Raw genomic sequence first — 14,639 nt, forward strand, 5'->3', positions numbered from 1 at the left:
TGCATTGCTCCAGATTTCTGTTGGGCAACACTGCACTTAGTTGATACTAAGTGATACTAAGTTGATACTAAATGCTCCCCTGTGTGTTAATGATTTACCTGTGGAGATGGTTACCAGCATCAAATTGCTGGGTGTGCAGATAACGAGTAGGCTGGCTTGGTCGTTCAACAGCGAGACACTGGTGAAGCAGGCACAGCAGCGCCTGCATTTTCTGCGTCGCATGAGAAAAGCACATCTTCCTTCCCCACTTTCTATAGAGGGATGATCGAGAGCATCCTGTCATACAGCATCACAGTCTGGTTTGGAAGCATCACTGCTTTAGACAGGAAGGCAGTGCAGACAGTGGTGAGGATGGCTGAAAAGATCATTGGCAGTTCCCTCCCTTCCATCCAGGACACAGCACATAAGCGTTGCTTGAGCAGGATCCACAGTATTGTCTGGGATGCTACACATCATGTTCACGACCTGTTTTCCTTGTTACCTTCTGGGAGGAGGCTTCATGGTATCTAGAGCAGAACATCCAGATTCAGTCACAGTTTTGTTCCATACAGTATCAATCTTGTGAACTCTCAAGCTTCCTCAAGCTTCCTCTTACATATTCAAGATGGCCAGCGATCAATATTTATATGTATTTATCTGTAAGGGTGTAGGTATATACCTATGTATAATAATAATAATAATAATTTTATTTGTATGCCGCCCTTCTCCCGAAGGACTCAGGGCGGTGAACAGGGCAAACATATAAAAATACAAGAATACAAAAATTAAAAAAGGATTAAACAAGATGCCCAAGCTTAAAACAGTAGTAGGGCTTTAAAAACCATTACCAGCACCTTGAATCTCACCCGGAAGACAACTGGGAGCCAATGCAGCTCACGGAGCAGAGGTGTAACATGGGAGTATCGGGAGACTCCCAACACAACTCTCGCGGCTGCATTCTGTACCAGTTGGAGCCTCCGAATGGTCCTCAAGGGAAGCCCCATGTAGAGAGGTTTATATCTGTGTTATGTACGTGTACACTTTTGAGAGCAGGGAACAGAATTTCATGTTTAATGTGTGCCCACAATTTTAAAAAATAACAGATTATCTATCTATCTGTCTGTCTATCTATCTACCCATGCATCCATCTATCTATCTATCTATCTATCTATCTATCTATCTATCTATCTATCTATCTATCTATCTATCTTGATAGTTTTGGCATCAAAAAGGGTTAAGCTGTCAGTGTTCAAATACATGCACGGGAAATACATAGCAGAACACCCAGGCATGCCTGTGTGTGGTATGTGGTGTGTGTTTGTAATTCTGTGTAGCTTCATGCCTTGAGAATCTAGCATTCTGATACAGTAGCTGAGTCCAGCAGAAAGCACCATCCAGCATTTGAAGAGGCTAAAATAGTAAGCACACAGCTTTATAAGGAGATATAAATACTAGGGCTAGCAAAAACTTTGGATGCAATCTCCAAAGAGTGTTGTATGCTGTCAATCTTGTCAGTATGCAAGTATTTGAAGGTACAGCTGACATATTATGTTCTCCTGCACTTGGAAAATATTGCACAGCCCTAACTGAGAGGAGAGGTCCCAGTACAGAAATAGACAGACAAGTGTGGCTTTCTCCTGGCTGGTCCTTTTATAATCATTTCATTCACTGCACCACCCAGTCTGTTGTAAATGAGAAATGGTCTAGATATGCCACAATACGGAGCAGGAGCAGTCATTTGGCAACAAAGCTTATGCAGAGAACAGGAAAATGTCTTCTCTGTTTTCTTGCTGCCTCAGCAAACGAAAGGTCTCAATTTAGAACCAGTTTGGTAAAGTGGTTAAGGCATCAGACTAGAAACTGGGAAACTTAGAGTTCTAGTCCTGCCTTAGGCACAAAGCCAGCTAGGTAAACTTGGGTCAGTCACTTTCTCTCAGACCTAGGAAGAAAGTAATGACAAATTGTGAAATCTTGCCAAGAAAACAACAGTCTTTTCCAGGTAGTTGGCAAGAGTCAAAAGACCAACTCAAAGACATTAAACAAAAGTTCTGAATTTGGCAGCTTCAGAGCCATTATGATTTAGGGATTATGTCGTATTAGAATGGGAAAATTTGGATTCAGTTCCACCAACAGATACGTGGGAACCCACTAGCAGGACTCAAGCCAGTAGCAGCAACAACTGGGGTTAAATTTGGAGAAAGGTTCTATCAAATAATAATACTATAGTATTTACAGCTAGAAATCCAACTCTCTTCCTCCTCCCCATGACAAAACGTACGTGTGTGTGTGTGTGTGTGTGTTTATGTTTATGTTTATTTCAAGGATGTTCAAGGATGCGGCTTTGCTCTCTTCAGTTTCACTCATTTATTTGCTCCTGAGGAACTCAAGACATCATAAATAATCCCCTGTCCTCCAGTGTTATCTAGATACAACAGTCTTGTGGGATTGTTTGGGATAAGACTTAGTGACTGGTGCAAGGTCACCAGGGAATTCCCACGTTCTGTGTAGAGCTGCATCTGGACTTTCATATCCCCATCCTGTCTACTACACAATGCTAATCTTTTGGTTTCCATTGCGAATTCCAGTTCCCCTCAAAAGTCACAAAACTGTGTGAAAGGGGAAGGTCTGTCAGTTTTCTTGATATATATATGACTGTGATATACTGTTTGGACACCAGACCAGCCTTTCTCAGATGTCTTCCACATGTTCCCATCTAGCACGGCCACGTATACAATATAGAAGATGACCTTTTTTCATATTTCCATAATAATTAGGGCTTCAGTGACTTATTGCTGACTCAAGACGCAAGTCTTTTGAATAAACATTGGCTGCAATTCAAGAGCATTTTGGAGCATCCCACAATGAACATACTTGTGGCATGTTATGTATATGTGCTGAAGCAGAGTCTGCACAGAGTTGAGATTTATTTTTGTTGGCTAGATGGACATATCCATACAGTTTTCCTGGCAACATTGTGGCAGTGATTTGCCTTAGGATTCTTCTGGAATAAGTTTTTTTTTAAATTTCTAAACTCTGGAAGGTTCTGGAAGTTTATCATTTAAGTACTCTCCATATCCAACTATGTTTAACCTTTTTGCTTACTTAGGTGCTGCCGTCTGAGTTGGGCATATAACTGAGGATCATAACAAAACTTGATTGTTAACCACGGTAACATTACCACTGAGTATGGATCAAGGGGTACATCTCAAATCTTCCCTCCTCATTGAATGACCACCACAGTGGCTGATGTAAGAGGTTTTTGAATGATCACATGTACCTAGATTATTATTTTGGTGCTTGTTTTAATAAATGCCATCAGACATAAATGCCGTGTGGTCCTAACAACATTGCACAATTATTATTTAATTTTCACCAGTCAGTTTACAACTGGTGATGCCACTTTGCCTTCCTGTTCATCCTCTTCATAAGTAACGCCTGTAACTGGGTTATTTGTATAATAATTTTAAAAAGCACTACAGGTAGTCCTTGATTTACAGCCATTCATTTAGTGACCATTTGAAGCTTCAGCATAGCTGAAAAAAGTGACTTATGACTGTTTGTCAAACGTATGACTGTTGCAGCACCCCCAAGCCGTATGATCGAAATTCAGAGGCTTGGCAACTGATTCATACTGCATTTATGATGATGGCAGTCTCCCAGCATCATATCGTCCCCTTCTGTGACCTTCTGACAAACGAAATCAATGGGGAAACCAGATTCACTTAACAACAACTGTGTTACTAACTTAACAACTGTAGCAATTAAGTTAACAACTGTGGCAAGAAAGATCATAAAATGGAGCAAAACTCAATTAACAACTGTCCCGCTTAGCAACAGAAACTTCGGGGTCCATTGTGGTCATTAGTTGAGAACAATTAACCAGTGGAATAGCTTGCCTTCAGATGTTTTGGGGGCTTCATTGCTGGAGGTTTTTAATAAAAGACTGGACAGTCCCTTGTCTGAAATGGTATAGGTCACAGAGGTCTTCAAACTCGGCCCTTTTATGACTCATGGACTTCAACTCCCAGAATTTCTCAGCCAGGCATGCTGGCTGAGGAATTCTGGGAGTTGAAGTCCATGAGTCATAAAAGGGCCGAGTTTGAAGACCCCTGGTAGGATCTCCTGCTTGAGCAGAGGGTTGGGCTAGAAGATCTCCAAGGTCCCTCCCAACTCTATTCTGAATTTAATTCCTTCATTGACATTCTTATTTGTGTCGTGGCTTAAAATCCTCCAAAGCAATCTGACGTTTGTCCTTTTTAGATCTCCGAAAGCACTGTTCAGAAAGTGCTTAATATCTTTGAAACAAAAACAGAACTTTGAGAATGTTCACTTAATATATTCTGGATGTGAGGCATCGGATGGCTTTTTTTTTCCTCTCTCCACCTTTTAGGGTTTCCTCCTTCCATTCTAACATTCTGCTTGCCAGGGTGTGGTTTTCCCTGGCTGAGCAACTTCATAGGCTGAAGGATTTCGTGGGCTGGGTTTTCCCTCAAACTGCCTCTGGAACCAGCTCTGAGCTATCGGGTGCTGAAGAGACGTAGCAAAAACGCCGCCGACTGTTGCTTCCCCTGCACTGTGCTTTCTTTTCTTTTGCTGAACCACAGCATGAATATTTAACAAGGAGAGAGGGCTAAGTGTTGCTTTTTAGAAGGACAATGGGGCACTTCCCTTTCCTGGGGCACAAGGTTAGTAAACTTCAAACTTCGTCTTCCTTGTGTCAAATGTCCTGTCATCCCTCATGACTCCGTGGAGCAACCAGTGGAATAAAACGGTCTTTAAAAAAAAAAAAGACTGCTGTATGGCTGCTGAGAGGGGGGAAAATGACTTTATATTTAAGGAAATGGTGTGTATGCTTTTGGAGGAAAGGCAAGGGTGATAATGGAAATTTGGTGCTAAAAATGTCCCTGCTGTCTTGTGCAAGCTTCTGAATTGCTTCTTTCGCTTGGATTTTTTGAGTCCTGCTTTTAGTTTGCTTTTGGTGGAGTTTCAGGAAAAGGAGCCGAGAAGTTTTTGAAATGGGGAATGGGGAATGAGCTAAACTTTTAGGAAAAAAAACGGGCTGTTCAAAGTTTCGGTTTGAAAGTGTGTTCTCCAGCTACTTATGTACTGTAGGTTAGACACCTCTGCCTATTTTGCTAAGTAGAAGGTGGAGAAATTGCTAGGGGTGCTTTAAAATCGGCATGCCTTTTATTCCCATGGGGATCTTTACCAAACAAAACCAGTCAGCATCAGGCAATCCTAAAATCAGATAATATGCAGATACTGTATGCACATATTTGACAACCATTCTTGAACTTGTAATGAATAATCACCGGATGGGTCCATAAACTGTACCAATGACACAAAAATATGTATCTGGCAAGGAAACAATTTGTGAACATGGAAGGACAGACAGACTGATCATATTCTTTAAAATTGTTCTTCGGTTAGCTATGAAACTCAGTGGTAAACCTTGGACCCATCATTAGCTCCAACCTAACAGACTTTATAGGGTTAGTCATATGAAGAGAAAACTAAGTAAATGGGTGAAGAATTATGTAAACCATCCAAAGTAATGGGGACGGGGTAAATTTGTCAATGCAGATAAAACTGCAGTTGTTGAAAATGCCCTTTCAATTTAAACCTCCAGAGGGTGAAATGACAGTGGACAGTTTATGATCACCTGGATGGTTCTGGTCTGGTGTTTAGTATCCTATCAACTGCGTCCAAGTGACATTTGCTGCAAGATTTAGAACTGCAGAGCAAACCTAAATGGTGCCATCCAATTCTCCAAATTCTTGATAAACATGCTTGCCTTTGTAGCAATTTGAGTTCAGGAAATCAGGAAGCAGTGTGTGTCTTCTCTGCAAGACTCCCAGTATGACCTTTGCATCAATTGATTTGCCTAGAAAGCAGACATGGGGAGCAGATCTGATGTTATTTGTATTGTTCTCAGAATGAGGGATTTGAAACCAATTTATATCTAAAATTTATGCATGTGTTCATACATTTTATAGATGGAAATGGAAGTCAGCTAATTAGGATTAGGGTAGGGCTATGAGATCTGTGTTGCAAAAATATAAAGCATCACTAGATGGTAGCAAAAAATATTGAAGGACCGCCACCCCTGCTGCCATCTTGTGGTAATTTGGATTTTTGAAGCACTGGTCTGATGGCCTAGGTAAGGGGATATAGTCTTGAAAATAATAGAGGACGTATTGCATGACAAACACTGGAAGTTGTATTTCAACAACTCTGGAAAATGTCAGCTTGGTGAAAGCTATTTTTCAATATTCAAGGACAGACTCCTGAGAAATATACAAAAGGTTTCTGCCGATACACTCATTGACAGAAATTTTGCATCAGTACTTCAGGTATAGGAGACTAAGTAGACCACAGGTGTCAAACTTGATCCTGTCACGTGATGTATTGTGACATAACACGACATTTTTTGCCTTTGCAGAGCCGGGCTGGGTGTGGCCTCCATGTGATGCATCCAGCCCACAGGCTGCCAGTTTGACACCCCTGAAGTAGACCATACTAGAATTGCCTTGTGCATTTGGCAACTCTTCAAATGTATTTGGACCTCCACTTATGAATTCTTGGCAGATATGGTTTTTGCATTGTCAGTGCAAAGGTTTGGAGGACTGCTTTCTGGAGATTGTTTCTCAGCCTCAGCAACTTTACCATGTATGAACTTTTCCTGAGTGGAAAAGAAGCAGTAATATGGATACAAAAAAGGAGGAGTGTTCAAATCACTGCACGTGAAGCTTTGATTAGCATTTGCATAAAGAAAAATCTGCCCAAGAATAATTGCTTGCGGGCTTCTTCCTGAATGCTTCTTTTTAAGCATCAAGCATTTGGGAATTGAGCCAGCATTAATTCACCCGGCAGGAAATCGCATATTAACATTGACTAGAATATAAAATCAGTAAACCATTTTGCTCTGCCTGCATTTCTTCAAGTCATACATGTAGAGGGTAGTATGTTTATTGAATAACTTGCATGGCATTCCTTCAGTAATAGTGTACTTCTTAAAAGGGAAAGTCAAGAGCCAGCTTAATTGTGTGACTTATTTATTGCTGAAGTTTTGGAATTCCTTGGAGCAAGTTTGCAAACGAGGGCTGGCAGGCTTTCCAACCAATGTATCTTGCTTTCTTTGCTGTCCTTGAGCAGAATCTATTCAGGATCAGTTTGGACCTTTCTGTGGTTCAGATGTGGGCTTTATGTTGAGCATCCACTGTTATTTGTTTAGCAATTACTGTTCTTTGAATGCAAAATTCTCTGGTTGCCTGTTGGAAGGCAGCATTAATGGTGATGGGTAGGTTGCCCAGTCAGATTTGGCCAAGTCCCAAAACATCTGGAAGACATCCTATTGGAGAAGCTAGTACAACAAAAGAACTACATTAGAGATAATTTTATCTGCTTCTTTGTCCTAAAACATCACTTTTCTTTTTACTGAAAGTAAGCTCGAGCAGGTTGTAATAAAAAAGAACAAATTTCAAAAAATTAAGCCCAAACTTGACATCATACCCTATCAGTAGCAGAAGCTCAACCCAAAGCATAGATGAATAGGTAGGATCTTTGATGATACAAAGGATTCAGGAAGGAATTCCATAATTGAAGAACTACCAATATTGAGAACATCTTCTGCCAAGTTGCCACAGGATAAATATCTGGGAAGAATGCCATTAAGATGGCATCCCAATTCGACCTTAATTGACAAGCAGGTACATAAGGGAAAGGAAGATTCATTCACACTGTTAGCACATTTTTAAAAAATCTTCAGCCGTACCCATCCGGAACATTACACCAGTTCATGGATGAAGTAGAGCTGGTCTGCTGTAGTGGTTAAGGCTCCAGGCTAGAAAATGAGACCATGAGTTTTAGCCTAGCCTTAGCCACAAAACTGTGACCTTAGGCCATTCACTCTGTGTCAGCTGTAGGAAGAAGCAATGTCAAACTAATTTTGAAATTTTGCCCCCCAAATTGCAGGGACTAATCCAGGCAATTACAAGGAGTCAAAAACTGATTGAAAAGCATGTGTGTGCGCATGCACACACACACACACACACACACACACACACACACACACAGAGAGAGAGAGAGAGAGAGAGAGAGAGAGAGAGAGATTGAATAATACACAAAAGTACAAAAAAAGTGGCTGTAGCTATTGCTATCATAACCTGATCTCTAAATTTCTTTGTCAAAGATAAATTACTTGGAGACCAAGTAATCCAGTTGACAGTCCTTGAAGTTTAGCCTAGTCAGGAAACAGATACCATGATAATTATTGGAATTCTACTTTGTTGCTGTAGGATATATTAACAGAATCCGAAAAGCCTGGTAGAGATTCATCCTCTCCCTTATATACAACAGAGAATAAAGATGGGGTTATCTTGAGGGGTTTTTTTTCTTTTCATTCCTTCCTTTTCCAAGAGCTAAGCTGATGTTTATTTAACTGATCTTGCATTCCTTCTTCAAGTATATCTTCACACTTCTCTACACTAACCTGGACAAATAAATGGGGACATTTGTAAGTGTTATTGTGGTGTCCTTGCTACAACTCATATACTCTAGGTGATTATGCGAATGGTTTGTGGTAGATAGTGTTTTTTCTTCTTCTTCTAAACTTGACAATACATAGGTGATCTTGAACAAGGCAAAAAACAACACCACACATTTGTGCTGCATTAATGCAGAAAAATTATATATACAGCATATATACACATGACATCTGAAATAAAAGTGAAATTTCAAAATTTCAAAATGTTGCCATGGCATTCATAGAATTATTATTATTTTTTTGCTTTTTTAAAAAAATAGTGGGTAAATATGTCTTGTCTTCACACCAGATAAATCTTTGAAACTGGTCTCAAGTGGTACTAATCTATTTTGGTGTCATTGCACACCAAATTTATAAATGAGAGCCGTCTTAAAAATAAAACTAACAAATCTTAGTGCTGTCAATATATTGTTTGTTATTGTATTTTATGTAAGTTATTATTTTTATACAGTGCAAGCTGCATAAAAACATTGGTACAGTCCTCCTTCAGCCACTACTCCTTCAGTGACCATTTGAAATTACATCAGCATTGAATGGGAGGATTTTCATAGATGCTTCATCACAACGTCCCTGTGAGCACATGATTACCACTTGTGTCCTTGGCAACCAGTTTGAAATTACAATCATGGCAGCATCCCAAGGTCATGTGATTGTCATATGCAATCTTCACTGTCAGTTTCCAACAAGCAATCGCATAGGTGACACAGATGGTAGCAGAAATTTGATCAATAAATAAAAGTCAATGGGGAAGTCAGCATGAGTTCACCAATGGCAAGCCCACAACTGCAAGACGCAGCAACTGCATGAGATTCACTTAACAATGGCTACTGAGGCTGCCATCGTAAGTTGGTGTGGTCATGTGAAGTTGCATCTTATGACCACATCACTCAGCAATGGAGTTCCCAGTTACAACTACTGCCAGTAATACCTTACAGTTTCATTCGTTATTCCAGGGGTCCTTAACCCCCGGGCCAGGGCCCACTATTGGGCTGTGGTCCATTCAGAACTGGTCCGTGGAAGTATACTCGCAGCTCCACTTGTGTGAGTGGCAGATACACGTGGTCATGCATGAAGCTCCTTTTGTGCAAGCCGGTCCGCCATGCTGCAAAGACTGAGGACTGCTACATTATTCCATACTTGTGCATTCATACCTTGAGGGCGATTGTTTTTTCCCACAACATTTATTTACAGTCAACAGCAGATTTAGTCTGGATACATTCTTACTGCTAATAATACTTGTCTAATATTTTTTCCCCAGTCTTACTTCTGGCTTCCTGATTATCAAATCTTTTACTGAAGTCACAAAAGCTTCTGTTATGATTATTTCCTTAGTGGAAAGTTGCGGAAGGAACCATGTCTCCGCATCTTCCTTAGAAGGACTAGCTTCAGCCAAAGCAGAAATCAAAATGTGACTTTCGTCTGCTAGGAAAAGCTGGATTTCAGATTATCCTGGACATGTATGGGCGGGTTCTTACTGGCCAGGGATTGGATTTAGGAGCGGTGGTGGTACAGGGGTTTCTGAAAAAAACTGTTTTTAGAGTTCAGGAACTCCTTCACCCTTGCAAAGTGAATCTGGAAGAACATGATATCCAGTGAAAAAAATTGTGAGGCAAGGAACTTAATCGTTCCACTACCAGCTTAAAATTTTTGTTTCTCAATTGCGTTTTAGGCAGTAGCCAGGAGATCAAGATCTTCAGACTGGGAAAAGTAGTTAGGAGAGAAGATTTATTTGTGCTTCTTGTAAAAGGAAATTCTCCTTTGAATAGCCACCAACTATCAGCAAAAAGGCTTAAGAGGAGACATTCTTTCAAGTAATTAAAATTATTTTTTAATACTTCTTTTGAATACCCAGGATAGTACAGAGAGCTGTGAATGATAAGGCTGGTATTCTTATTTTAAATTTCTGGGAGCCTACAGGAGATGGAACTTTGCCAAGGCTATTTCCCTATAGCTGCAATCTCACCCTGTGATGTGAGAAATTTCAGCTAATAAGCAACTAATTATTATTGGAATTTGGAACACAGCATGCATTTCCATTGAATTCACATCCACTGACCTTTCATTGCAAAATATGAAGGTTCACACTCAAATAAACAGAATTGGATGTTTGTGATCAATCATACTGTCAGTTGAGGTCCAATTTTCATCATAAAATGTCTGAAATGTCCTTTGAGACTCCCAGATGGCCCTCTTTGGCATAAATAATAGGGACAAAATCCCACATCAGTTGTCAGAATGATTGATTGGCTTCTTTCTTTTATTCTTCCTTAGTAATTAAAAAAACACCTTTCTCCTTTAGCTAGTTAAAGGAGGCACTCTAAGCAAGATTTGAAATAAGAAAATCTGGTTGTTGTTTTTTAAACCAATGGTTAACTCTGCTGAACTACCTAGAAGATCAGGAAAAGAGATATTAGTAAAGGTGATATTTGATTATTTCTTTTGTAACCCTTTTCTCCAAGCTAAATCTTTTATTACAGTACTAACATGAAAAATTATTTTTCTTTAATTCAAAACAATTTACAGTATCTTAAGCCAATTATCTTATTAGGATCCTTTTAGATCTGCTAAAAATATGGGGATGGTCCCTTTCTTAAGGTTGGTTGTCGACTTAAATTCAAAGCTATCTTCCTTTGGGAAAGATATGCTAACTGTTTTTTTTAGGGAGGGAACTTCAGACACAACATTTATGTCTGCCTTCTCCCCTCGCCCCTCCTCTTCCCCGCAGAGGTAATTGCATATAGTCTGTAATATGTATTTGGAGAAAAAGCATGCAAGGAAAGGTTTAAAAACCTTTTACCAGAATGCTGTGTTTTTTTCTTTAGTATTAAATAACAGGGAGTTAGAAGTTGCTAAGATGTGTAAAGGGACTAAAATGCTTACCCCTTCAGCTGTACTTATTGAAATAATTGGTACAGATATTCCTTCACTTGCGACCACAATTGACCCCAAAATTTCTGAGGCTCAGCAAAACACTTATTCAGTGAATTTTGCCCCATTTTACGACCTTTCTTGCCACAGTTGTTAAGTGAATCACCTGCAGTTGTTAAATTAGCAACACAGTTGTTAAGCGAATCTGGCTTCCCCATTGACTTTGCTTGTCAGAAGGTTACAAAAGGTGGTCACAGGGCCCCCAGGACACTGCAACCGTCATAGATGTGAACCAGCTGTCAAGCATCTGAATTTTGATCAGACCATGGGGATGCTGCAGTGGTTTTAAATCTGAAAAATGGTCATAAGTCACTTTTTTCACTGTCATTGCAACTTCAAATGGTCACTAAATGAATGGCTGTAAGTCAAAAACTCACCTGTATTGACTCAGCCTTCCATCCTTCCGAGGTCGGTAAAATGAGGACTCAGATTGCTGGGGGCAAGATGCTGACTCTATAAACCGCTTAAAGAAGCCTGTAAAGCCCTCTAAAGCGGAATATAAGTCTAAGTGCTATTGCTATCACACAGTCCCCTTTGCTTTCTCTAATTTAAATCTAATCTCATTCAAGATTCATTGGGTGCTGTCTATCATCAACAGGTTAAGTCAGGTTAAGCTGCTGTGCTGATCCTCTTCTGTGTGAGGAACGTCTCGTCCTTCATCATCGGGGCTAAAATGTGTTCAGCCAGGATGTTAATTAGTAAGCAAGTCAACAAAGCAGAAGGTTCTTGATAGGTCTTCTGCTTTTTACCTTGTTAAAGGGTGAGTTAAATGGGGAAGCTCATAGGTTCAAAATGTTGAAATTCCTGGAACGTCAGCCTGTACATTGTGAGACATTGTACAGCAGTCAAAATAAGGCCGTGAGGAAATGCATTTTCTGGATCAAGAGGAGTCGGAAAGATGCCACATTCCTGGCATGTTACAGTGCTAAATGAGTGGAAATGGCCCAATTTATATGGCTTCAAAAAATAAAGACGCTTGAGTCAAGTTCACCTCCTGGTGGCTACACAAACACAGCTTCGTACAGAAAACATCTATTTATGTAGATCTATTTATATAACACTCAGATCCTGAGATTCCAGATGGCCCACAGTGTAGGACTAACCTAACAACCTCAAAAATAGATTTTTGGAAACCCTGCAGAAGGGACTTGTAATTGTCTTCCTTGTGACATTTTGCAGCTCCCCAGATTAACCTACTGACTTGAGAGGCTCTTGTGGTTTCCTACACGAATACTGCAGGTAGTCCTCAAATTATGACAGCAACTGAAAGGGGAAATTGTACTGCTAAACAATGCAGTCATAAAAATGCAATGTCATGTGACCACATCACTTAGCACTGGCAATCCCGGCATTTCTGGCTGCCAATGTAACCCCAGGACTGCAAGTCATTAGTTGGAAAGAGATGGGAGTCTTAGTCAAGGAGTGAGGTTAGGTTGTGTGGGTGCCATGGGCAGGCACTAGAGCAGGGGTCTTCAAACATGGCCCTTTTATGACTTGTGGACTTCAACTCCCAGAATTCCTCAGGCAGGCATGCTGGCTGAGCAATTGTGGGAGTTGAAGTCCACAAGTCATAAAATGACCAAGTTTGAAGACCCCTGCACTAGAGAGTATGGGCAGGCCAGCAGGGGCCATGGGTAGGCATTACAGAATACTAGAATATCAATTGGGGATACGGGTGTGTGCCCTGTGAAGCGCAGGTAGGTGGGTACTGCTACAAAGAGTATTGTGATACTCTGTGCTAAATAACCATGGTTTATTACATAAGGCATAATTGTCTCAATTGGCAGAACATGCTAAATTGTGATTTAGAAAAAAAAGAGGATGGATTTGGGCAGCACACTGAGACAAAATTCAACAAGGCCCCTTACAGCTTTGTATGTTTCCTGATCACCCCCACTGTACAGGTAGTCCTTGACGTACGACCACAATTGAGCCCAAAGTTTTATGTTGCTTTGCTGTTAGTTGCGAAGCTGTGTCCAACCCATCGCGATCCCATGGACAACATTCCTCCAGACCTTCCTGTCCTCTACCATCTTCTGGAGTCCATTTAGGCTCATGCCTACTGCTTCAGTGACTCCATCCAGCCACCTCATTCTCTGTCGTCCCTTTCTTCTCTTGCCCTCAACCTTTCCCAGCATTAGGTTCTTCTCCAGTGAGTCCTTCCTTCTTATTAGATGGCCAAAGTATTTGAGTTTCAACTTCAGGATCTGGCCTTCTAAAGAGCAGTCAGGGTTGATTTCCTCTAGGACTGACCGGTTTGATCACCTTGCAGTCCAAGGGACTCGCAGGAGTCTTCTCCAGCACCATAGTTCAAAGGCTTTAATTCTTTGGTGCTCAGCCTTTCTTATGGTCCAACTTTCACAGCCATACATTGCAACTGGGAAGACCATAGCCCTGACCATATGCACTTTTGTTGGCAGGGTGATGTCTCTGCTTTTTAATGTGCTGTCTAGATTTGCCATGGCTTTCCTCCCCAGGAGCAAGCATCTTTTAATTTCTTGGCTGCAGTCCCTGTCTGCGGTGATCTTGGAGCCCAGGAAAATAAAATCTATTTGCTAGAAATTGAGAGGGCCGGATGCCATGATCTTGGTTTTCTTAATGTTAAGTTTCAACCCAAGTTTTGCACACTCCTTCTTTACCCGCAACAAGAGGCTCTTTAGTTCCTCTTCACTTTCTGCCATTAGAGTGGTATCATCTGCATATTTTAGGTTGTTGATATTTCTCCCGGCAATCTTAATTCCAACGTTTGATTCCTCTAACCGTGCCTTTCTCATGATGTGTTCTGCATATAAGTTAAATAGGTAGGGCAACAGTATACAGCCTTGTCAGACTGCTTTCCCAATTTTGAACCAATCAGTGGTTCCATGTCCAGTTCTCACTGTTCCTTCTTGACCCGCATATAGGTTTCTCAAGGGACAAATAAGATGGTCTGGTACTCCCATCTCTTTAAGAACCTGCCACAGTTTGTTGTGATCCACACAATCAAATACTTTAGCATAGTCAATGAAGCAGGAGTAGATGTTTTTCTGGAACTCCCTAGCTTTCTCCATGATCCAGCGTATGTTCGCAATTTTCATGAATCCAAAATGGCGGACGTGCGGGCGGATCTGTTTGAGTGAGCTCTGCAAGTCTCGGAAAAATAGGTGTCCTAGGAGCCCCCCAGGGGTGTTTACACCCTCTGGGTTGG

At 40.8% G+C, this 14,639-nt stretch overlaps 1 protein-coding gene across 1 annotated transcript in view; it reads left to right on the forward strand.

Moving 5' to 3' along the window:
• Positions 1-4,643: 4,643 nt before the first annotated feature.
• The window catches only part of PLD1 (phospholipase D1), a gene marked incomplete at its 3' end in the record, with an annotated part of 134,603 nt that continues 124,607 nt past the window's right edge, over positions 4,644-14,639 (forward strand). Inside the window, exon 1 of the mRNA XM_083364872.1 lies at positions 4,644-4,664. The remainder of the gene's footprint in view (positions 4,665-14,639) is intronic.

The sequence above is a fragment of the Vipera ursinii genome (assembly GCF_947247035.1).
Source record: "Vipera ursinii genome assembly, chromosome: 5".
Classification (NCBI taxonomy): domain Eukaryota; kingdom Metazoa; phylum Chordata; class Lepidosauria; order Squamata; family Viperidae; genus Vipera; species Vipera ursinii.